General features: G+C 36.1%; 1 long non-coding RNA gene across 1 annotated transcript in view; it reads right to left on the bottom strand.

Moving 5' to 3' along the window:
* Positions 1-23464, bottom strand: part of LOC129046653 (uncharacterized) — a 116689-nt gene that overhangs the window by 61417 nt on the left and 31808 nt on the right. Inside the window, exon 2 of the long non-coding RNA XR_008508298.1 lies at positions 21872-21932. This is a non-coding gene — a long non-coding RNA (uncharacterized LOC129046653). The remainder of the gene's footprint in view (positions 1-21871; positions 21933-23464) is intronic.

Raw genomic sequence — 23464 nt, 5'->3', positions numbered from 1 at the left:
CCTTTAGACTGAAACTAGTAAAATAGAATGGTTTTGAGGAATCAGATTAAAATACTTACACAACAAATCCAAGGAGACACACAGAAAAATATTCAAGCCTTCATTTAAAAAAAACACTCAAGATTTTGTTTGCACTTAGTCCTTCTGGATTAACCTGTCAATTTTCCAGGTTCTGAAAAGTGTTATTTTTAACAAGTAGAGAGATGGACAGGTTCTATCAAATTGAATCAGTGCTAGAAAATTATGCTCACAGCGTTTTTGCATTTATCAAATACTATCTAGAAGTTCTTATCCCAGCTGTGGGTCTAGACCACAGCTGAAAAATGGTTAGTTAGAACAAGATGATAAAGCCATGGGAATAGGTACGTTTGCAGAGCTACTTTCCTACTCTTGTGAAAGTTCATATTGGTTTATTAGGTTCTATTAACAAATCAGACAGAGGATTTGGCTTGCAGCAATTTTGGCTATGCTGAATGGTTACATATTCCCCTAAATATTACTTAATAGGTCTTTGAGCATTAAGTGGATAAATCCTTTTCCCCACTCTGGCTTTCATTGCTCTGTTTCAGCAACCCAGACACTGTTGACTAGTGGGAACTTGCATTTTGCAAGGATGAAATAGAGCTTAGCAGATCGTCAGCCACTTTCATAAAGTGCCCTCGCTGCCACCTCTGATGTTGGTGCAAAAATGTCTTGAGATTAAGAGTTAGTTGAGTACAATTTGGAATTCAAATAATTCTGAATATGTGTAAGTCTGGTTGTCCAAACTATGTCAAAAATTATGCTTCTACACTATTCCTTAGCTTGAGTATCCCAGCTGCCAGCATGGTAAGTCTGACCCAAGTATCCTAAGCATGACTGGTTTTCAAGGCACTGATATGAGAAGATGAGTTTTAAAATTTCATTTCAACAGAAATCAGGACGATTGAAACAGGTCACAGGGTGAGTCCAAGCTCAAGAATGTGGCATAATTCTCAGGGTTTTCAATTTATATGTTTTCTTATATACCCAAATAGTCTAACCCACTTTTAAGAGTAAAACAACAGATACCATCTTGGTTTGAGTGTTAATTTGCCTTTTGAAGTATTCTACAAATTCACAGAATCACAGAATAATCTGAGTTGGGGGTAACCCAGCGAGATGATTGAGTCCAGCTCTTAAGTGAATGGCTCATAGAGGGGTGGAATGCAAAACCTTGGTGTTATCAGGACTGTGCTCTAATGAACTGAGTTAATCTTGGCCAATTTCTGCTCTGATCAGGGTTCTTATTTTACTGTTCTATCTCTGTCCCTGCCATGTGAACAGCCATGACCTAAACCAGAGTGGTACGACCAAAAAAATCCAGACTATCTTTAAAACACACTTATAAAGTAAGAATTTCAATGAGGTTTATAACAATTTGGATTAATTTTGTCTTCTGTGAAAACTGAATGGTTTTGCTTAGCATATGTTTAGTGTTTCTGACAGAAAAAAAAAAAAAGAAATTAAATGCATTTTTTCCTCTTCCACTAAAATGTATTTAACATTTTCCTCTGCAGTCCTAAGGTTTCCTAAACCCTGTAGAGATATTCTGTCTCTTTTCATAAGGATCTTTTGACACCATTTTTCAAATGTCCAGCCTTACTGACTGTATCTTGAAACCTCAGTTACATGAATATAACTTCCTAGCACTAGTGCTGGCTGCCTCTGCCAGGCTTCACTGATCTATGTTAGACATCTTAGTCTCTATCAAAAATGCCACATGACAAATTTCATGAAATTTAGTGTACAGTAGGATTCTGAGAGATACAGCTTACAGGAATCCCTTAGAAATCAGTCCAATGCCTTTATTTTCTATACAGGGATCAGCAAGTTGAGTCAAGCTTCTAAAAGATTTTCTAGGATGGAAAGTCATGCTACTTTAATAAAACTAAAGTCAAGACTATTCCAAAATAAGTGCATAAGTTTAGCTGCATGAAACATGAGTTTTGTCTATGCTTGTAATGAGGTTTTTCCATGTGACTGACCTTTGCACAAAGACCTACAGGAATATCTGCAAAAACTAATAGAATTTATCCAAGAATTTCACATTTTCTACTTTTTTAGTTTAAAAGTAAGATGAATATTTATTACTATTGAACACCCATCACAATATTTGACAGTTTAACATATTTGCAGAAAGGCTGTCATTCCTCACTATGTATTTATGTCTTTTTGAAAAGACAGGGCTTAGAATCTGACTAATTTTGATTTTTCCTACCAGTCAGCTTTGTAACCCTTATACTTTATATACTTTACTTATATAAGAAGCGTGCAGGTTTCTTTGGAAGGACAGTGATGGTAATTCTTGAACTAAAGTACTATGGTAGCTTCTAAGCATGAAAAATTTTCTGGTGAGTTTTATACATGTTGTTTTCAAAATTCAGAAAGAAGAAATACAAATTTTTTAAAGTATCTAAGGTAAATAGTAAGAAAATCTAGCTAAAATTAAGTTTTACTGATGATGATGAGGATAACAATGATGATTATTCATTTTTTTAGATCTCATCAATATTAGTAGAAACCTGTGTTGCTGTACTCTTGTGTATCAAGATTCTTCAGTACACAAGCACTTTTACAGGAGAGGAGAAGTTTAGGGCTTCTTCCTAAAGAATGGTAATTTTGCACTGATAGTATAATGAAAGCAGCTCCTCTCCTGGAATAACTCCAGCCACATTGATTTCCAAGGATCTGATCGAGAAATAAGAAGTAGAATCAGTATCACCAGGAGGAAGAAAAGCAGAGTTAGGGAGTTGCACAAAAAAAAAAGGAGCTCAGATAGCAGAAGAAATAACTGAAAATCAAAATTACAAAGTATTTACCTGTGTCAAATAAAACCTACTTTTTTCCTAGGCTATGTTCTTAGTCAATGATAAATCTCTTTTTAGCTTCAGGTTTCTGATTTGGGGATGAAATGCTTGTCCTAGTGATTTTAAATTATCTAGTATGGATTTTTTTCTCACCTATACATGAAATCTAAATTATCAGTTCTTACTTTTTTAAAGTATCAAGGACCTTCTCTAGGTATTGCCCAAATTGCTATTGTCTCCCATCTTACCTTTACAATGCCTCTTATTTGATTAGCAAATAAAAGAACTTGAGTCTTACCAGCAGTTTAAATAAATTATAATTTTTAATTGCTTTTTACTCCAGTAGGATTTCTATTTGGGTTCCAGCAGGGTGGAATTTACTTAAGAACCAAAGTCTTATTGCAAAAACTGAGTTTGTTTTGATTTAAACACCTCCCAGTGGCTTTCTGCTGTGAAAATGGAGCCTGATAACAATGAAAATCTTGACTCATGCCAGAAATCTCCAGCTAGAACTTTACTGTGAATATGATATAATGAAATTCATGATGCTAGATGTAAAGCTTATTTTATCAGATTATTATGTTCTTGGTGAGGCAGAACATAATTCAGCTGAATTAATATTTTCCAGTTTTATCTATGGGTAATTTGGAAAAAAAATATTTTTCCTTTTTAGGAATTTTTTCTCTTCCAAAAATTTAACAAAGGGACATTTTTGTTTCTAGTGCACTGACATCTTTTAAATTGCTATTAATTTCAGACAAGAGTCCTGAAATTGAATGTCCCTGAACGTGGAGAACACCTTTTGAATATATCAGGGAAAAGGCATCTTCTTGTGGTATGACTGGACAGGTTAGCAAGGAAAAAAGGAAGACATTCATACATATAATATAGCAATCATAAAGGAAGAAGAAACAGGAAAGATTGCTAATTCAAATGCAGCTTATCACTCATGGTCAATGCTACCCTAAGTTCAGTAACAAGACTTTGAAATACACAGCCTTGCATATTCTCTACTTGAAAAATCACTGTATGGCAGAATCCCTACATACTTTCTAGATCAAATACAGGATTTATAAAAGCTGGCATTTTCTATCAGCTTTAGAACATACCTTCAAAAGTCAAGGATGTGATCTTTTACCAGTCTCTTCCTGAAGAAGGTTTCAAATATAAATTGTGTAAGCCTTTTAACTGTACTTGTAATTCTGATGGAAATGGAAATGAGTAGTTTTATTAGCTTGAGTTTAAAAACAACTTAACTTCTAGAAAAGGGTTATTTATTCACACACATGACACAGAAAATGCTTTGGATTAAAGTACTTTCATTACAAAAGAGTTGGAAAGGTAAAATAAAATTAGGTTCAGCTAGATCATTTTAATGTTTGATTATAACCCACTGAACTGGGATAAAAATTTTTGTGCCAGCACTGGTGATAATAGGGTTACATACCCTCTGTAAAAGAAAATGTGAAATTTACATGCAAAGTGGTGTGTTCTCCTGCTGCACACATATAATTCCCATTAGCATTAATGGGAAATATATGTGCCTATCAAGAAGAAAATATACCCCATTAAATTCCCAACCATCATGTCAGTTTCTGACGTCTTCTAATGTGATCTATGCTCATACAGCAAAAAAAAAAAATTAATAACTCAGCTCAAATACACTGGGTTTCATATGTAGATCTCAAAGGATTTTATGAAGAATAAGTCCATGCAACTCAAAGATACCTGTGAGGAAACTGGAACTTCAGTTATGCCTGTGGCAATCAAAGCCTGGCAGACATACCCCAAAACCCCTGCAACAGATACTGAAAGCAAAAGAGCATCGAAATCAACACAGGTGCATATAGCACAACTCAACACAGATCAAGCATGTTATACATAAAACTAGCTTCTCTCTAAAAAGAAACCCCTGCTGCATTTGCCCTGGCTAAGTTCCAAATGGCCATCCAGCTTCTCACATTCCTCCTTCATGGGATGGTGCAGGGGGTGGAGGTGAATATGAATAGAAAACCTATTGATTCAGATAAAGACAGGAAAATTGCTTTCAAATTAGTGCAACAGGCAAAAGAGAATAATTTGGGTAAAAAAATTAATTTATAGGGAATTAAAATAGATTTGAGTGGTGAAAAATGAAGACACCCATTAAAACAACACCTTTCGTCTCCACTTCCTCAAGCACAACTTCACACTTTTATTCTTGACTTTTCCTCACTGCCCCATGTGGCACAGAAGGGATAGAGGGTGGAGGGGACTATAGTTTCTCTCTGCAGATCCTTTCTATACACATTCTTCCTTTGCTCCAATGTGGGCTCTCCATGCTCCAGCATGGGATCCTCCACAGGCTGTAGAGATACCTGCTGTGGCACCTAAGTGCCTCCTTTGCCTTTGCCTTTGCCTTTGCCTTGCCTTGCCTTGCCCCTGCTCCTGCTCCTGTCCTGCTCCTGCTCCTGTTCCTGCTCCTGCTCCTGCTGCACTGGATCTGTTGGCACTGCCCCTGGTCTCTTACCACAGAGGCCACTTCTGCAGCCCTTCTGCTGCCAACACCTTGGACATTTAAAGCCAATACAGAAGCAAGCACGTAGATCAGGATTTCTGCATTGTGCCAGGTAGGCGTATTCCTTAAAGCAGCTGGACCTACTTCTGGCTGGACCCACTCTCCAGCTAAGGCTGAAGTTTTCAACTTCAAAAATTTTGTAAGTATCTGTGCAAATACACCCTCCAAGAGGCTGAAAATCCCATGCATATTTTATGCACACAGGTTTCCAGTCCTTTGCTCCAACTGACTCACAAAGTAATCTGTTCTCAACGTACACAGTTCTTATCAGTAAATTTAATTTTTCACTGGTTAAAACCAGACCATTTCCAATGTGAATATGTCTTGTGTAAAGGACTGTGACACTAAAGTCTTAACCTGAAGTAATGTAATTGCAACTGGATGAGCTGACTGCTATTAGAGTATATAAAGTGTAGTAAATAGGCATTCTGGTTCATATCACTGACAATGAAGAGAAAGCATATCTAGATGAGAGATGGACTAAGTAGTTTGGCAGGAAACATGGAAAATTAAATGGGTCCTGTGATTTTTTTCAGACATGAGAGAAAATATGATGTCATTTGTGCTATTAAATATAAAAAGGCAATCTATAAAAACATATCCACAGAATATAAAAGCAAAAATAACTGATTATTCAGAAAAGTCTGATCATTCAGAAATATTTAATATGTAAGTATTCCTTTGTGTGTAATCCTGTAAGTCTAATTCTGACTCTACTGTGAAATATAGAAAAAGTGAAAACATTTGCTTCATAGATTTTATGTTATATTTACATACCTGCAGATTATCTGAAATAGTCCAAAATAAAGAGGAAAATTCACAAAATTATTATTTCAAATCTTGCGTTATTTTTGGATTTTTCTCTTTCCTTTGCCGTATCTTTTTCACATTATACAGATTTTTACATTTTATCATTTATAACAGAGTAAAACCCAAATGTCTTAGGGCAAGAATCTATGAAGTAGGCAATGTCCCAAGAATAAAGACTTATTTCCTTTCTTCACCATCTTAGCCTTCAAGGAATTGATTTTAGGGGCATGACAAAAATAGCTCAGGAAATAGGTCCAGGCTCTGATGTAACACAGCAGTTCTGTGATTTCAGCAGACATATGCCAATTCACACCTGCCAGGAAATCTGGCCTTCACCCCTGAAGTGGCAATTACAAGATGTATATTGCTTCATGATGAGATTTATATTATCAAGCACATTCTGTGGAGTTTTCCTTGCTAGCTTCAGGGGAATAGATATTTACAGATGAGTCATTGACATGTCTTGAGCTATCACAGAATCTCCAGAGAATCATCAACCTTTTCTTCACAGCAGCAAAGGTAAGAGAAGTCACATTTTCAGATCTAAAATGTTGCTGGTTTATTGGAGATCATGTCCTCTACATCCCTTCAGCCCTTCAATTATTACATTTGGATAATGCTTTTATGCATATATATCAAGCTTCCATTCCAAATTGTTTATGTGACTATGTTATGATTCATCATTATTTTCCTTAAAAAAAATATACAAAAAATGGATTATGTAAAAAATCTGCAAAACATCACAAAGACAGAATGAAAGAATACCAGGAAGTCAAAACAGACAGAAATGAAAGGTTTTTGAAATGTTGAAAGTCCTCATTCAAATGTTTCCCGGCATTGAAATAATGATCTTTTCTTATATTTGTATCTGGTTTTTTTTGTAAAGGTCTTCATAACCTTTTCTCCTTTGTAGTTCAACATTGTTAAATCCCTTACAGAAAAAACTGCAGCCACAAGTGTCAATGAAAACATGTATCCTTTGACAAATTCCAATGTACATCTGAATTATGTCCTTCAGATTTTCAAGTCTGTAATAGTGGATTTGGCAATAAAGTTTAATGGCGTTCAGGTGCAGCTATTGTTCAAGCAGCACACGTGCCAGAAAAAATTATGAATCTTTTACTATATGTTGAAGTACATGTTCTTCTTTCCTTCTCAATGCATAACTTTAAATAAAGATTAAACAGTGTGTTCCCAAATTTTTCTCAAAGCCATATGAAATAAATGGCAATTGTATATTATTTTTACCCAAACATACTTATTTCCCCAAATAACTGACAAAAAAGAACTATTGAAACAGGTGAAAAGCTGCCTAAAAGTCTCAAAGCAATTGTTGTTTGCCTGTAAAATGGAATTTTAGAGAGACTAATGGGTCACATAAGCAATCCTATTCTACTTATGACAGAAAGAGTAAAACAAAACTCAATGTAAAACAAGCCCTTAGCTGACTAAAAGCAGCTTGATTCATAATTTGAATTGTGAGCCCAAGTCAGGTGTGGGTTTTGGCTTGATCCAACCTGTTATTTGACTATAGCTTCTCACTTTTTATCTGCTATGAGGCTCTAATTTTCATTGATTAAAATGAAAACGATTTTTTTCCGAATACTGAGGAAAAGGAATAACAAAATTGGAAACGTTGCAATTTGTCATATTAATGAATGGAGTATAATTAATAGCAGGAAAGAACTGAGACAGTACAATTGCTCAATTCATCACAATATCAGTAAGTCCATTTAGTGAAGCAGAATAGAGGGAAATTACAGGCTTCAGAAATATGTGAATTCATATGACCATCATGAGAGTCTAGTATTTGTATGAATAAAAATAATAACTGTTCTGGATAATGGAAGAAACAAGCAGGTAGACATGCAGCATTAACATATAGAGCAAAATTGTGGAAAAAAATGCCAATTAGAAGCTCCACACTTTAAAGCTATACCAAGCAAAACTAACCTTAGGGTGTTACAAAATGTCTCACAAGCTTTGCAATTATCCATAAAATAGCATGCTATCCATTAAGAAATTGAAAAATGTATTTAAAACTCTGTATCTTCTGGATTGATGTTCTTGCCTTCATTGATGTGTAGTCTCTTGAATTACCTACCTAAGCATTTTCTGAAAGAAAATACCCAGGAAAAGGAGAATGAGGACTAAAAGATAAGAGAAAATTATTTCATTAAAATCTACTCTTCCCTTTTATTTTTATCTGAAAATGTAGCAGTTAAAATAGTTGCTGAAAGATAAGAGGTGGAATTAATTTCTGTTCTACATGAAAGATTGTATCTGGCACCTCATGGAAGTGCCCTCTCATCCAGGTTTGAGCTAAGAGGAAAGGTATTTCTAAAACTTTTTTTCAAGGCTTTTCCATTTTGTATGACATAAAGCAGAAGATTTATCAGACCAAACCAGAGCAAATGACCAGAATTCCCCTGTCCTGTGACTGCTGTCTGTAAGAATGGAGATGAAATTTTAAATTCTGCTCCAGGAAGAAGTTTGTGGTTTTAAAGCAGTTTTTACAGTGAATGTTTGCATAGTTGCCCAGCAAGGACTGTCATCATGATTTTGACTATCACAGGTGATTTTGGAAACCACGAGCCTACAAAATCCTGGCTGTATTCTTTATCTCTGTCTTTTCCTTGATGAAAAACTTTGCTATTTTTTCACATGTCTCTAGGATTAGATGAAACAGCAGAATTTTGATTTGTACTGAGTTACCTTTGGGGTGGAGAGGTTAAGGAGCACTTCAGCCCCTGTATCTTGTTGTAGATTTTAAATATACTTAGTATCCTGTGGCAAATGATAACTATAAAATTATGATTTCATTTGGTACCAGAGGAAATCCTTACTCTTAGTCCACTAATTGTCAAAATAAAGGATTCAAGTTATGCCATTTAGCATTTTAATTGTAGGCTTTGTTCTTAGTGTGGATTAATTTTATGTTGTATTATGTTCTTGTAATAACTTTCCCATGAAATGAAGTATTGGGGAATGGAAAATATAGCTTCTTATGTACAATATTTTATGAATTTGAATAATGTACTCTAGTACCTTGACCTTTTCTATATTCTGTAATTTGACTGAATGGTCATTGCACTTTTCCCTCATTAACAAACTGAATAACCAATTGCTGAATTGATGACATGGGCATGAAGTCAAGAAACAGAATAATGAAATAGTCACAGCAGCATAGTATATAGATGACTATGTCTAAGAGAACACATGAGCCACTAAATCTCAGAATCAGTGAGAGGGACTGGAATAAGAGCAGAAATTGCACAAGACAGAAAACCTTTCATGACAGTAGAGCTAGCTTAGCCTATTCCTATTAAACCCTTGTAAAATTCTATTGCCATATAAAACAGAGCAATATTAAGGTTTAATTTAAACAAGTAAAATATTAAGGTTTAATTTAAACAATAAACACATCACTAGACTAGACAAGGCTTAAAGTTTCTTTAACAAAGAACTTAACATCAAACATTTATAAGCGTATTCAGTGTCTAATGAACTGACAGCCATTGTATACACACAATAGTACAATGATGGAAGTATTACAAATTAGCCATAGAACACCATTGTCTAGGCCTACCCTTTCAACCAGATGATAGCCACAACGACAGCGTTTCCCTCATGTTTCCCTCTGCTAGTATCATGAAACATAATGCACATATTAGAATTGAGAAAATTAGGTCACAAGAAGATTAAAGAGATGTTCTAGTGGTATGCTGTACAGCAGAGAGCATTGCTCTCCTACTGGATTCAGTTTGTAGTTGATTGCAGTAAACATTGCTTAACTGTTTATACTCAGCTTTAAAAATACTTACAGTTGTACTACTGATTCCTGCACATAGTCTTCTCCAGCATCTAGTAGGGAGTCCTTCTGATCATGATTATCTTCCTTACTAAAGCCACAGGATTCATCAGGAAGGGTAGTATGCAAGCTTGTGATAACCTCTTATCAGCTTTCTAGCCAGTGTTGTTCTGGTTCACCAGGAGGAAGAATAAAATAACTTTGGTCCAGGATAAAAAGGAAGTACTGCAAATTTGCAAGTAAATAGGAACTCTTGCATTAGTAATGTTATTTTTAAAATGCTATGTTTCACCAGTCCAGCTGGAATTTGTTCCATGGATTTGCATGGGGCTACTTTAAGCTTGTATTACCATAGTTCCTCCTCACACCAGGAAGACTATTTGTGATTATTTACAGTCCTAAGTAACAACTAGATAATTCTCACAGTCAGGTAATGTAACTTTTCCTGATTGCTATCATCAGAACTCTGGGTACAGTGAATCAGACCAAGAAATTTTACTCTTTCTACCAGTTTACATAAAACAGCTGAAAATTCATTTTGTAGGTTTCACCATTCATTTTGATGTTCTTTCCTTTTTTCCCAAGAAGTATATTTAAAATTTCCAGAACTGCCTCAGAGGTAAGTCATATCCAAATATTTTTCTGTAAAAATAAAATATGTACAGTGTCAGTGGTATTTGGCTGTGGATTGATGATATATTGCACAAGGATGTAGAGAGATCATTACTATGAAAATTGTAACATTGTAGTTTAGGATACATTTAACCTTTAATACAAATCATTTTTATTTCCCCTGTTTGGAATTCAAAGCACTTTTATATGTATATATTTCATTTGTTTATAGTTTTTTTCCCTATGTTTGCCTATACTGTGGCTGCTGCAATTTTTTTTTCCTTTTACAGAACTACAATAGTGGACTTGATTGCAAACAAGAGTAATACAAAGAACTCCAAAAGCACCAGCTTTAGTTGCATAGATTTCAGTGTAAATGAGTCTGAAATTGGGCTTTCAATGGGAATTGGTGAAAATATATTTTACATTGGAACTGTCATCCAAATCAATCTTGAGAAAAGGCTAAGTCTGAAATTTAAACTCACAAAACTTCCCAGAAAACAGACTGGCGCAAACACCCTGAAATTCCAGTTTCTGATTTTTCTCTGTACTTCCTTGATATGTCTCTCTCCCCCATTCAGGTCCCATACCATGATTAGTCTCTGATTTCGTTCATGTATATAGTCATTGGAGAGAATTTGCCTTCTGAGAATGTTTTCTGAGTAATGGAAATGCATAGTGGTTTTCTGTTACGTGTGATTGGTTGCTTGATCTTCATTCCAAAAACAAAAGGTTCTCTGGAGACACCAAGGATTAACATTTACTTAAATGTCCTTCCAGCAACAAAGGTAACATTTGGTCTTGGTAATCTGCCCTTTGCAAACGTGCTGCCTACCAGTACAATGACTTTATCAAGAGGTATTCCTCTGATCCATATCTGACTCCAGAGGCAGTGGGATTTGGTGGCTGGGCAGAGACCCAGACTGCTGATATGCCAGCCAAAATTTGTGTACTCTGAGACGAAGACCTCTTGGCTCTGAGTTATAATTGAGTCAGAACTGCAGCAAATTAGGCAAAGACCTTGAAAAATGAAGCCATTAAAAGCCTCACAACAGCTGAAAAGGTAATAAAAGGAAGGTAATTTAGCAATAGGTGCTAGAGAAAAGGAAGACAGGGAGCTATTCCGAACAATAGGTGTCTGGCTTTGAAGCTTTGATGTTTCAACAATATTCAGTTAATTCAGGGCTGAGGAGGTTAACTATGAAATTCTATCACTGAAATTTGAGGAGTCCTCCTCCAAATAAAAATTAAACTTTAGGTTTCTTTCTTTCTTTTTATTTCTTTTTCTTTCTCTCTTTGTTCTTTTTCTCTCTTTCTCTTCTTTCTTTTTCTCTTTCATTTTTCTTTTTCTTTTTCCCTTCTTTCTTTCTCTTCTTTTTCTTCTTTCTCTTCTTTCCCTTCTTTCTCTTCTTTTTTTTTTTTTTTTTTTTTTTTGATCAGAGGCTTTGAAGATTAAACAAGAACTTGGGGAGTTTGCAAGTCTACCTAAGTTTCAATAAAGCAATTTCAAAAGAGCATGAAATTGTTGCCATAATTATTGCGCTGATAGGGAAGATGTGTGCTAAAGTCTTTACAAGCAATTCCATGGGAATGGGTCTTAATGGCTCTAACTCCAAGCAGCAAGTTTGTTACAAAGCCCAGACAGCTTAGCTCCTGAAATGGACAATTGTATCTGCACCAGCCTGAGTTCCTAAGCTTTGGAGTAAAATGACAAGTTCAAGGGGGGACACATGGAAGGCTGTTTGGGAAGGCTGGACCTTCCCAGTATGTCAGCCAGTGGGGAAAGAAGAGGACAACTTGCAGCCAGGAGTTTAGCATCAAAGGAGGCTGCACCCTCCAAAACCTTGAGAAAACCCCATAGGCGTGTGCCCCAATGGACTCTCTCCCTTTATTCTAATAAATTTGCAGGACTTCTCTGTCTTCTTTTTGGACACTGGCTTCCATAGTGTGATTTTTCATACAGTGCTAATTACTGTTAGCCAAGCATAGAAGTCAGTAGATGAAGCTGAGCAGAGTGGTTAGTTTCATACCTGGAGATGTACTAGAGAGCTCAAAATATCCCCAGCAGAGCAACATGTATGCGGGTCCTCTACAAGAAGGAGTAGCAAGCCTTCTGCAGGCAGAGCGCCTCCAAAATTGGTGGACAGAAAAGCTGAAGGCAGTGAAAGGTATCACAGCCAGCATATGAACTATTGAGCAGAGACTGATCTCATACTTTTCCAGAAGTCTTGAACCATGAAGCATGGAATGAAGTAGATGCTACTGTCAGAAAAAGAACCAAACCCTTCAGACCTCTGTATTAATAAATCAGATTAAAAACAAGAGCACACAATGTCCAGCAACACAATAATTTCTCTTAAAATTTCTATGAAAATTGAAAATTTTGCGAGAAGTTGAGTACCACATCTGCTTTATTGGTTAATGTGAATTAGAAACTTGTGACAAACTAGGTAATTCAAGACTGCACCTAATTTGCAGAAATGGGAAAGAACTATAATGGATTGTGCCGCTAAAACCAAGAGATGATTCACATATTGCATAAAAATGGAATATCGTCAACCTAATGGAATTCTTCATAGCAGGACTGGTGAGCACTGCTAAAATATCATGTCAGTCAAGGAGTATGATACAAAACCCATGAATTAACATTAATTAATGTCATGCTGCTACACCAGCTACCAAGACACCCAAATTGGTAATACTAATACTTGAAGGAGACCAGTAATAACAGGTAAATAGATGAAATGTGACCTTTCAAATGATGCATTTCTTACTTCCTAAGGGACTCTACCTTGTAAACGTATAGGTCAAGTGTGGAGGACAAGAACTAAGCATTTTTTGTCTCAACATTGTGACTGTTATGACAGGAAAGATGTGATTGGAAAATAAGGTCCTCTGAAGGTGGGGCAGAGCTGTTTGTTGAGCCAGCTTCTTGCTCCACCTCGCGACTCATGTTCAGTCCCCCCTCCTCGACTCACTTCCTGGAGGAGGGCTCCAAGCTTGGTAGCATGTGTGTGAACAGGGAGAAAAATCCTGTTCACATATTCAGTGTGCACCAGGTTAACTATAAAAGGAAGCCAATCCATCCCTGTCCACCACTAGTCTGGACTTGATTTCTGTCTTTCAGGTTTTTTCTCTCGACTGCTAATCTTCCAATACTAAAATACTCACACCCTTTCATTAGGACATACCTGAATGACCCTGACTTACAAGAGCTAGCGCCTACAAGTCACATATCTGCCCTCTACCTTCCATCTGTCATTCATTTCCAGTAAGATTATAACTGTTCTGAAGTAAGGAGTATTTTTTACATTATAATCTAAACTAGTAAAAGAGACCTTGATCCCAAAGGTGGCCCCAAAATATCACTGTAAACAATTACAGTGTCAGGAGAAAACACATTTTTCCCCATACTTTTTTCAGTGTGGGGCATCCATTACTCACTATGTGTCAGAGGAAGCAGAGAAGGGGAAAATCTAGGTCTCTGAATGGAATTACCAAACATAAAGGAGCATGATTCTCTAGAGAAGAAATTGAAACTTATTGTATCAATCTACTTTTGGTAATTTTGTTTACTGTTTAGTTGAAATTGAAGGGAAGGGAAAAAAAGGCACAAATCTGTTGAGCACTGTCAGTTCCACAAAGCTTGATGAAGGAACTGCAAATCTCATATGACTACATTGTAAATCTCATTGTACAAATCTCTGTTTTCTTCAGTCCAAGGATTTGAGGAACAATTTGCAGAAAGTACTTCAATGACTTGAGGGAAGGACTTCATGGGTGCATTTTATATTTGTTATATGTTTCATTAGATTTGTTGTGAGTTGGAGCTTAGGAGATCTTTAAGAGTTTTGTAATATTTCCATGAAGAAAGAGTAAGTTATCTGATTTCTCCTCCTCCCCAGTTCAGGATATGTAAGCTTTACAGCCAATTTCACATTGAAATGTACGAAGATATTTCTTTACAGAAACAGCTGTGTCTGCCCCAGTTCTGTCTTCCAGACAATCTTAAAGGATAAACCTATGTTCACTAAATTATAAGATGAAAGTTACCTCTGTCTCTTGCTTTAGTTACATTTACATTTATGTAGTTCTTAGAAATAATTCCTTAAAATATTTTGAAGATTTACAGTGCAGACTTAAAAAGCTTTGCCCTCATTGTTATAACTGGCAGAAAAATTAGAGTTAATATTTTTCTTCTTTCAATTGTTATTTAACTACCTAAGTGCTGTTATGCTTTTTAATATTGAGTATTCAAAAAATCCTATTTCATGAAAGTTAAAAAATGTCATTCAGAATTAAAACAAAAGAGTGACAGTCCTGTCACCATTCACCTGGCTCACCTTTCAGCTGAACCTGAATCCCACCCAAGCAATTGAGTGGAGAAGGGCAACTTCAGATCTGGCTGAGATCATCTGTCTTCCATTTCTTGGAAGCAGGCTTCAGAATCTGATAAGTAATGTCAGCAAATGCCTTTTATTACATCTCTCAGCTATGGCATGCCTCTAACTTAATTGCCTAACAGGGATCAGCAGGACTGGCAGGTTCAGAAATACTCTGATCTCAGGAATCAAGATAAGAAGCACCCTAGCACACTGGTAGCAGAGCTGAAATGTAAAGGGAGGTGGTACTTTGAGGACAGCACAAGTTATGTGTGCATGTATCCAACAGTCAAGGGTGTTCAGCAGTCACCTCAGGTGGGGGAGACTGAGTGCAGCACTCCATGCCAGGAATTAAATATTTTGAGGGATGGAGGAATTAAGAACTGGATTAGTTGACACTGTTAATAGCAGAGCTGTGGCAAGACAGTTTCAAGCCTATTCAATTATTAATACAAGGCAGAAAGGTTTCAGCAAGAGAGTGAGAAACCACCCAGCAGTTTGGTGGTTTCAATATACCAGCCTCATTTTTGATCACACAGGACATGAATTCCAATCTGTATCTCCTATACCAGAACATTAATAAAAATATTTATTCCAAAAGCTATTTCTCTGTCTGGAAGGAGGTGTAGATACTGAATGACAGAAGGAATTTCATAATACAAAGGAATAGCATTCGTTTAGTCATCACTGAGACCTCTCCTTTGCATTTCACTGGTGCTGAGCGGATTATTGAGACTCCCATTCTGAATCTAATCCAATTCCCTGTGCACTTTATGCACAACAGGTGGCTGCACTTGCATCATGTGTAGATGCCCATTTTAGGACCTCCAACCTTTAATAACCTGTAATCAGGTGAAACTGGCAGGCTTTGCAGCCTGCAAGACTTCCATCTGATTTGTTTGCAAGCAAATCACTTTTCTTTTCCTGCAAAACCAAAATTTCCTCCAGAAAGATGAATGAGTTTTTCCCAACTAGTTCCCCTCTAGAGGGCAAAAGCATCTTTGCTTATATGCAGTGTATTGTGTGGAGCAGTCCCTGTTCAGCCATGCCCACAGCAGATGCAGATGAAGCCAGGCACTCATATCCATATCCATAGCCAAACACACGCACATGGAATAGCGCCGATTTAGTTACAGACAGCGAGGCACATTAACTCATACAGCATATGAAGCTTAGAGCTTTATCTGCCAGACTTTTTGGTCCTAGAGGTGCAAAAATAGATGTATTGTAGCATTTTATAGTACAGAGTTCAGCTTTGGGATTTTTTTTTTGTCACTTGTTTTAATGTATTTACCAAACAATATTTAAATCAACACTGCATTCTTTGCGAGGAGAGAAAGGCACTGCTGGCTCCGCGGGGAGTTTTCCATCGATTACGCCAGAGAAGAGGAAGAATATGTATCAGCTAGGTCATGTTCCCTGTTCTAAAAAAGCAGATGCAACTCTGGTTTATGCACTGAGCAGAAAATTAGTATGAGGTAATGTTATCATAAATAATTTCTTAAAGCACCTCAGTAATATGGAGGCAGAAATGTCAAAAAAAAAAAAAAAAGGAGAAAGGCCTGTAAATATAAAAGCATGGTGAAGGGTAGCTTTTAAAGTAATTGAGGATTTTTCATTGGATGGTAGCTTTCTACAGTACATTATTTAAAATCTAAGTGTGGAGTACCCTCTAGCTGATATCTGAAGATCAAAGCTGCTATTAGATTTTTTTTTTAACTGCTGTAAAGGTTCAGCTATTATAAAGGAAATTAAAGGAACTAATGGAACAAATAACATAAAATAGTCTTCCATCGAACATAGTAGATCAGTATAACTTGTGAAAGGGTGTTTGTTACAAAAGGCCCCAAAGCTTTTAAATGCATTTTTGGTCTAAAAATTGAATTTCAGGTAGCACAGTTGAAAAATCAAACATTGACTTTAATAAGTGCCATTAAAGATTCACCATTGTTATTGTCAGGATTTATTCTCTCTTCTCTCTGGAAACTAAATTTGAAGCTGAAATGCAAAGGAAACAAGCTACTGCGCTCTGGACAAGGACTCTTTGATCACAGAGGCAAACACAAAATGGCTTATTAATGATTGCAGCTCAGTGCTCTGCCTGACCTCAGGGCAAGCAGATTTTTTAGAATAAGCCTCAATTACATGATATAGTTTAACCCTTGATGGGAAGGCAATTTTTGGGTCTGTAACCTATCGTAATTTGACAGGAGGCCACAGCAGCCATTCAAAGTGTCAGTCAAATATGAGGCTCTGCGGGATTAGCACGCTGTCATCAAAGAGAGTACAGCAGTGCCTGGCTCTGCTGTTGGACTGGAGAACTCTTGGATGGTGTTACATGTTAGGCTGTAAATTAATGAACCGTGAAGACAGTCTGGTTTACCTCCTGAATGAGGCAAAACATCAAGCCACCTGTGAAATGACAGTATTCCTGTCTTCATGAAGGCTGCACTGAAATAAAGTCATTGATACCTGATGAGATGCAATTAATTTTATAGATCTCTCCACTCCACAGCTTAGCAGAAATGCTTCATCGTAACAGGTCATAAGAAATGAACTAACAGCTCCAGTCCTTTATCTGGTATTGACTAAGTCTAAAGTGAATCTTTGTAAACATACTCACATTTATTTGTAAACAGAATTGCTTTATCCTGAATGTCATGTTCATGGTCCTTTATGAGAGAAAATACAACAATCATGGAGCATAAAGCTTTGAAAATGATACATGAAAATTATACAACCACAAGATACTGAAAGTTGGACTGGGACATCAGTTGTAGAGAAAAGAAAAAATATTCTTTAAATGCTTTGAGTTTTTCTCTTTCACCTTGCTCTTTCCTTTTTCATTTTTCTAGTTCAGAAAGGTGACTCTTCTATATATGAAACCCTGAAAGACAGATACACAGAACCTGGCCCCAGATTTCACTATATTTATGAACAGAAAAAGAGTAAATGTTAGACCATGAAACAACTTTAAGAAAAAAGAATTAAAAATTACGTTTTTCCCCAGCTTAACTAACACAAACATTTAATATCTTTTCTTTCCTGTGCAACTGCAATTCATTTTCTTTAACCAGAGGACAAGACACGTTTCTAAAAAGGATGGCACATATTAAAAACATATTTATCATATTTTATACACATGCCATTACTCAGAGTTTGATGAGCAATTTTTCCATAAAAACATTAAACAGGATTGTCCAAAACACAAGGAAACATGGTAAAAATGTAGAAATGAACCACTGATTAATAAGTTATGTAGGAATTTGGAAACTTGTGGAATCTTTGTTGAGGTGAGAGACCAATTTTTTGAGTTGCCTTTATGTGATAAAAAAAAGGAAGCGTTGTGGTGGGACAGCAGTCTGCAGAGCACTAACAGGCTGGATGGGCACAGAGGAATACAAATCAAGCAATTAACTCCAAAGCAAGATATTGATTACAAAATTAGCCAAGGCACTAAGGGAACACAAGGGAATGATACTTATTAACTATTCATATGCCACTGCTGAGAATAAATAGCAAATAAGAAGACTTGGAATTGCTCATTTGTCTCAATCAGAATTTGAGAAACCTGGAGGATTAATGACGGAAATATTAAAATCAGCGGTTATATGCCATTACAAAAATAGTGTAGGGAAGACATAGGAGATAGTCCTTGTCCAAAATGGTCCTTTTTTGAATTTTTGAATCATTGATAGGTTGGTGCCATTGATTTTGAATCTGTATAGATTATTTCCCCATCTTGTGCTTCTGCTTAGATCGATAACTTGCATCATTTACTGACTCACAGACATAGGTCTTGTAAATCCAAAAGACTGGCTTCTGCCTGTATATATTAGTGCTTGTAGATAAAGTATGAGTAGAAGGGGAGGAAAACACTGAAATGCAGAAATTAGATTTAACACACACCAGGAACCTTATGACACAAAGATAAATATATTTCATTTACCAAACTAAATACTACCTGGTTATGACCTCTACAGGGATACATGATGATGATTTGATTATGTCTGTTCTATAAACAGGACTAAATGAATGCATTACTATATTACAAACTGCTACGTGCATACTATAAAATCTCCCAAATACTTATGTTCATCAGGGAGGAGAAAAACTTAAACACAAAAATATTAAATTAGTGAAAATTTCAACACTGGAAATTTGTCTAAGACAACTTTGAAGAAAAAAATTGATTAATAAAAAATAGCAGTGAAATCATAAAGAAGGGTGATGTCTGATTTTTAAAAGTAGCTATTAACTAGAGAATAGAAAAAAAGGTAGGTTTTTAGACAATAGCTAAGCTAATAACAATAAATACACCCATGATGTTAGAAATCATGGAAAATTCACAAGGAATGTGGAAAGAAAAATACTAGATATGGAAAAATCTATCATTATCAGACTGAAAATAAGGGCTTTTCTTCAAGGAAATATGGATCAAAAAGGAACCTAGCAATGAAATTGATCAGCAGCTAGATAAATATGTCATTTATTTCAATGGTAATGGAGAAGAAAACAAATTTTCCTTAAATACTTGTTATGCATTTGGGAAAGATAGTCAGTATGTATAATGCATATGTATCATATTATGATTATGAAATACATATTACTCAAAAGTCAAGAAAATAATTTACATTTTGATATGATCAACAATACAGTTCTTCATGAATGAACAAAGAATGAAAATAGAAGGGGTTTCCATGTTCGGACAGCTGATTTTGCCAAAGACTTAAGGATGCTACTGAATTGCCAGCTTCACACAAATTTTAAATCAAAAAGGAGCATCTTCATTAGGACTAATCCTCAGTAGAGTACCTCTTGCTTCAGCAGGTTGTGACCACTGGAACACTCTGGCCATTTCTTTGTAAGTTTGTACTTCTAGGAGAATGTTGACAAATAGAAAATGTTCAAAGAAAAGTCATAAAATTAAAAAGAATAGTGCAGACCTTATCATACAGAGACAGATGTTAGGAGCACAGTACATTTGGTGAGTGTGTGATTCAGTCCCAATCAGTGGGAGGGAGCGTTTGTCATAAATTTCCATAACAACATTCACAGAAATGATTGATAGTACTTCTAAGAACTGACTTAGTGGGACATGATAATGATTTTCAGAAGTTTTAAAAGCCCAGTTTTCCGAGATTTTTCAGACACAAATTGTCATTAAGTAAAGAGAAGATAGATACCCAGTGTTTCGGTGGTTTTTTTTAATCATGCTAAGATAGATAAAAATGCCTGAGTTTAGAATGACATATATATCAATTTACAGAATATCTCTATTGATATATAATAGCAGTATTAACAGAAAGACTTAAGGAAAGTATTTATTTTGGATGGAGAACTGAGGAAGAGGAGGTCTGGAACTGTATGCAGGTTAAGTATTCCTTGCTGCTGCGTGCCTCCGGTGCTCTAGGTAACAGGGTATGGTACATCATGTTGGGCAGCAACCACCCTGATTGGACCAGGGGTTTATTTGGCGTACTCTATTTCATAATCAGGTTTTCTCCTGTCAGACCTACCTACAGGCTTTAGTTCCAGGCAATCTCTGCAATGCGAGAAGCACAGAAAACATACTGGCAAGTCACCCAGACCGTTCAATTTTGGAGAATGCTCTGATCTAAAATATAGTTTCAAAGCCAAAGAATCCATTACTAAATTTCTGTTATGTGAACAACTTGGTGCTGATCTATCATGGTCCCTCTAAGAAGGAAAATCATGTCCAGCATTTCCTGTTTCAGTTACACTTGAAATAATCATTACTAATACAGGCTGAGAAAATACTCTTGCAATGCTCATTGAATGTAAAGACAGGTGAAGCCATGTGAAGTTGGAGTTTTGTTCCAATAGGAAGAGCTACAGAGCACACCTAGGAATACCAGTCTACCTTTATTGATTGGTAGTTCTAGTTAAAGCTCCCTTTGAGTTTAAAGACTCCTATTTTCTAGAATTCTATTTCCTCCAGAGACAATTTCAGTTTTAGATGTTTTTTTTACCAGATGTCAAAATCCTTCATCAAGAACTTAGGTTTTCCCCAAATTTATCACCCATTGATTATCTGCAATAAATTGTAGGAAGGTCCAAAAGTTGCACTGTGTTTTCAAAAATACTTCTCTTACCACTTCCACTGAGAAATTTAATAATGCAAATGGCACATGAGCAAAAATAATTCTGAATGCTATATTGTAATATATCAGAATATTCACTGCCCCACACCTATCAAGGGAATGAATGGTAAAATAACCTAATCAGAATGATATTAAGGACAGCAACAGCTCCAGTTTGTATGTTAGGGGAGCAGATGAAACAGTGTTCAGTATATAGACACAGCAGCACTCTAAACACTCCAACAGGAACCCTGGCGTTCAGGCAATTAATATGATAAGAGAGACAAAGGCCAGTGAGCAAATCCTTGGCAATTAGTGCTCTGTTCATATAAATACAATTATTCTAGGTGATTGTGACAAGAGAAAAAGGAATGTATATTTTGTAAATATTCAGCTGAGACAAGATAGTTTATATATTTTTATTCCTAGAATGGAAAGGGAATTAGGCTTTTACATCCCATGTCATCATATATAAATTTATACTATGTTTTCCTTAGGGAGAAAAATAAGCAAACAAACCAAAATAAAGAAAATAAGGAAAGGTTAAAAAGTGTACAGTGGAATTCACTTCTGCTCTCTCTCTGAAACACTGAACTGCTCCTGGCTATTATGGTGTACAGGTATGAAAGACTCTTTCCTGCAGTCCTCACATGTATTTGCATAATGTTTAGGCGCAGAACCAATATTGTGTGACTAATTGCACAAAACACATAATGAATTCTAGACACTACTGGCTATAAAAAATAGTCAGGCAGGCAGCTACTTACTTTCTCCATGATTCCATAATACATCTCTCTTTGAAGTATCTCAGCTCTTGATCAAAAGAATCTGTAGGGTAAAAAATGTTCTCTTAAAATACTCAGCAAGACTAACTCTCTAAAATTTGCATCTATTTACTGATAATTTGTAAACAAAAAGAAAGCTGAAATTTAACATTTCCCAACACATTATTTAAGTAGCTCTATCTAATATTAAGAGTCTTCTTTATCTCCTTAGCAGTCTCAGCATTTTTCAAAGTGTTAATTGTACTGAAAATTCAATGCCTGCTTACTATTTTTCAGTGATTTTTCCAGGCTTGGTTGCAGGGATGAAGAGATTCTTGTTAATGCACCATTGATGCTAAGGACGTGCCTAGTTTGACTTTGCATTAAGAACTGGTTCAATATTCTGGGCTGAGCAGTAATTCTTGGATGGGAATTTTGTTCCCTTCTACCAGGTAAATGGTTTCTTGTAAACTCAAGTGCTGCCACTATGCTTCACTGATGTGCTTGGAATGAGTTTGTGAGAAACAAGGAATAAGAGTAAAGTGTTCTACCAAGTATAGATAGGAAAGAGCGATGCAGTTTCTACAGAAAATCTTTTGCACTTATTACTCATATTACTAAGATGCTGAGCTAAACAGACAGAAAGGGATGCAACTCAATCCCAGACAAACTGTACAGCAGTACAATGCTGTCTGTGCCAAAAAATAACAAGTATGATATAATGCCATAATAAACTCTTGAAAAATAAATCATATACCTTCTGAATTCTATTGCTGCTTTCACACTTCAGTACTCAGCACAGAAACTTCTATTTTTGCAGCACAATTTGCAGAAGGCAGTCACTGTATTTCTCAAGGTAATAGTGGTTTATATTACTTCTGTACTATACAGTAAATTCAGATTGAGTACCTTACAGTCTGATTTCACTGTTTGTATTATTCATCCCCATTGAAAACAAAATAGGATTTGTTGCAAAACCTAGGGAAATGACTCAAGGCTCTTTTTTAAGGAGTTTCAGATTCCAAGACTAAGATTTGCCACTGATGAACTCATTACAAACCAAGACACTTGTGCACAGAATACATGACTACCCAGCCTCTATCCACGTGGACGTAGCAGAGCCAATACTGATAGGTTTTACCAAGGTGCTTGCTGGTGCAATCTTCTACCTTGTGAAATCTTGCAGGGGGCTGTGTGGCCCTGAGACACTCCACTCAGCAAAAAATGGGTGTAAGGTGTATTTCCTTGCACACCATAGGAAGAGGAGAAGGATGTTTCACAGTGAAGTCTTTTTGAGCATGTCCTGCTGGAACAGTAGAACCATGAGAGTTACCCAATACCTTGAAATGTTTGTGACCAGATCCTTCAGTGAAAACAGGGCCACGCTGACCACTAATGGTCTTTACAGAATGAATGTTAGTATTTTAATAAATATTGACACAATTAGCAGTGTTATCTTTTAGGAGTAGTATCTTTGTCTACTGTTCTGCCTTGAAAGAGGCTATTATATAAATAATTTAAGCCAAAAAGGTATGATTATGCTAAATATAAGTCTATCAATAGAAAGTTGGCCAGTAAAAGGAAAATCTCTGTCAG

Source organism: Molothrus ater, chromosome 4, assembly GCF_012460135.2.
Source record: "Molothrus ater isolate BHLD 08-10-18 breed brown headed cowbird chromosome 4, BPBGC_Mater_1.1, whole genome shotgun sequence".
Lineage (NCBI taxonomy): Eukaryota > Metazoa > Chordata > Aves > Passeriformes > Icteridae > Molothrus > Molothrus ater.
The sequence above is the reverse complement of the archived record's forward strand: the minus strand, read 5'-3'. Positions and strand labels throughout refer to the sequence as shown.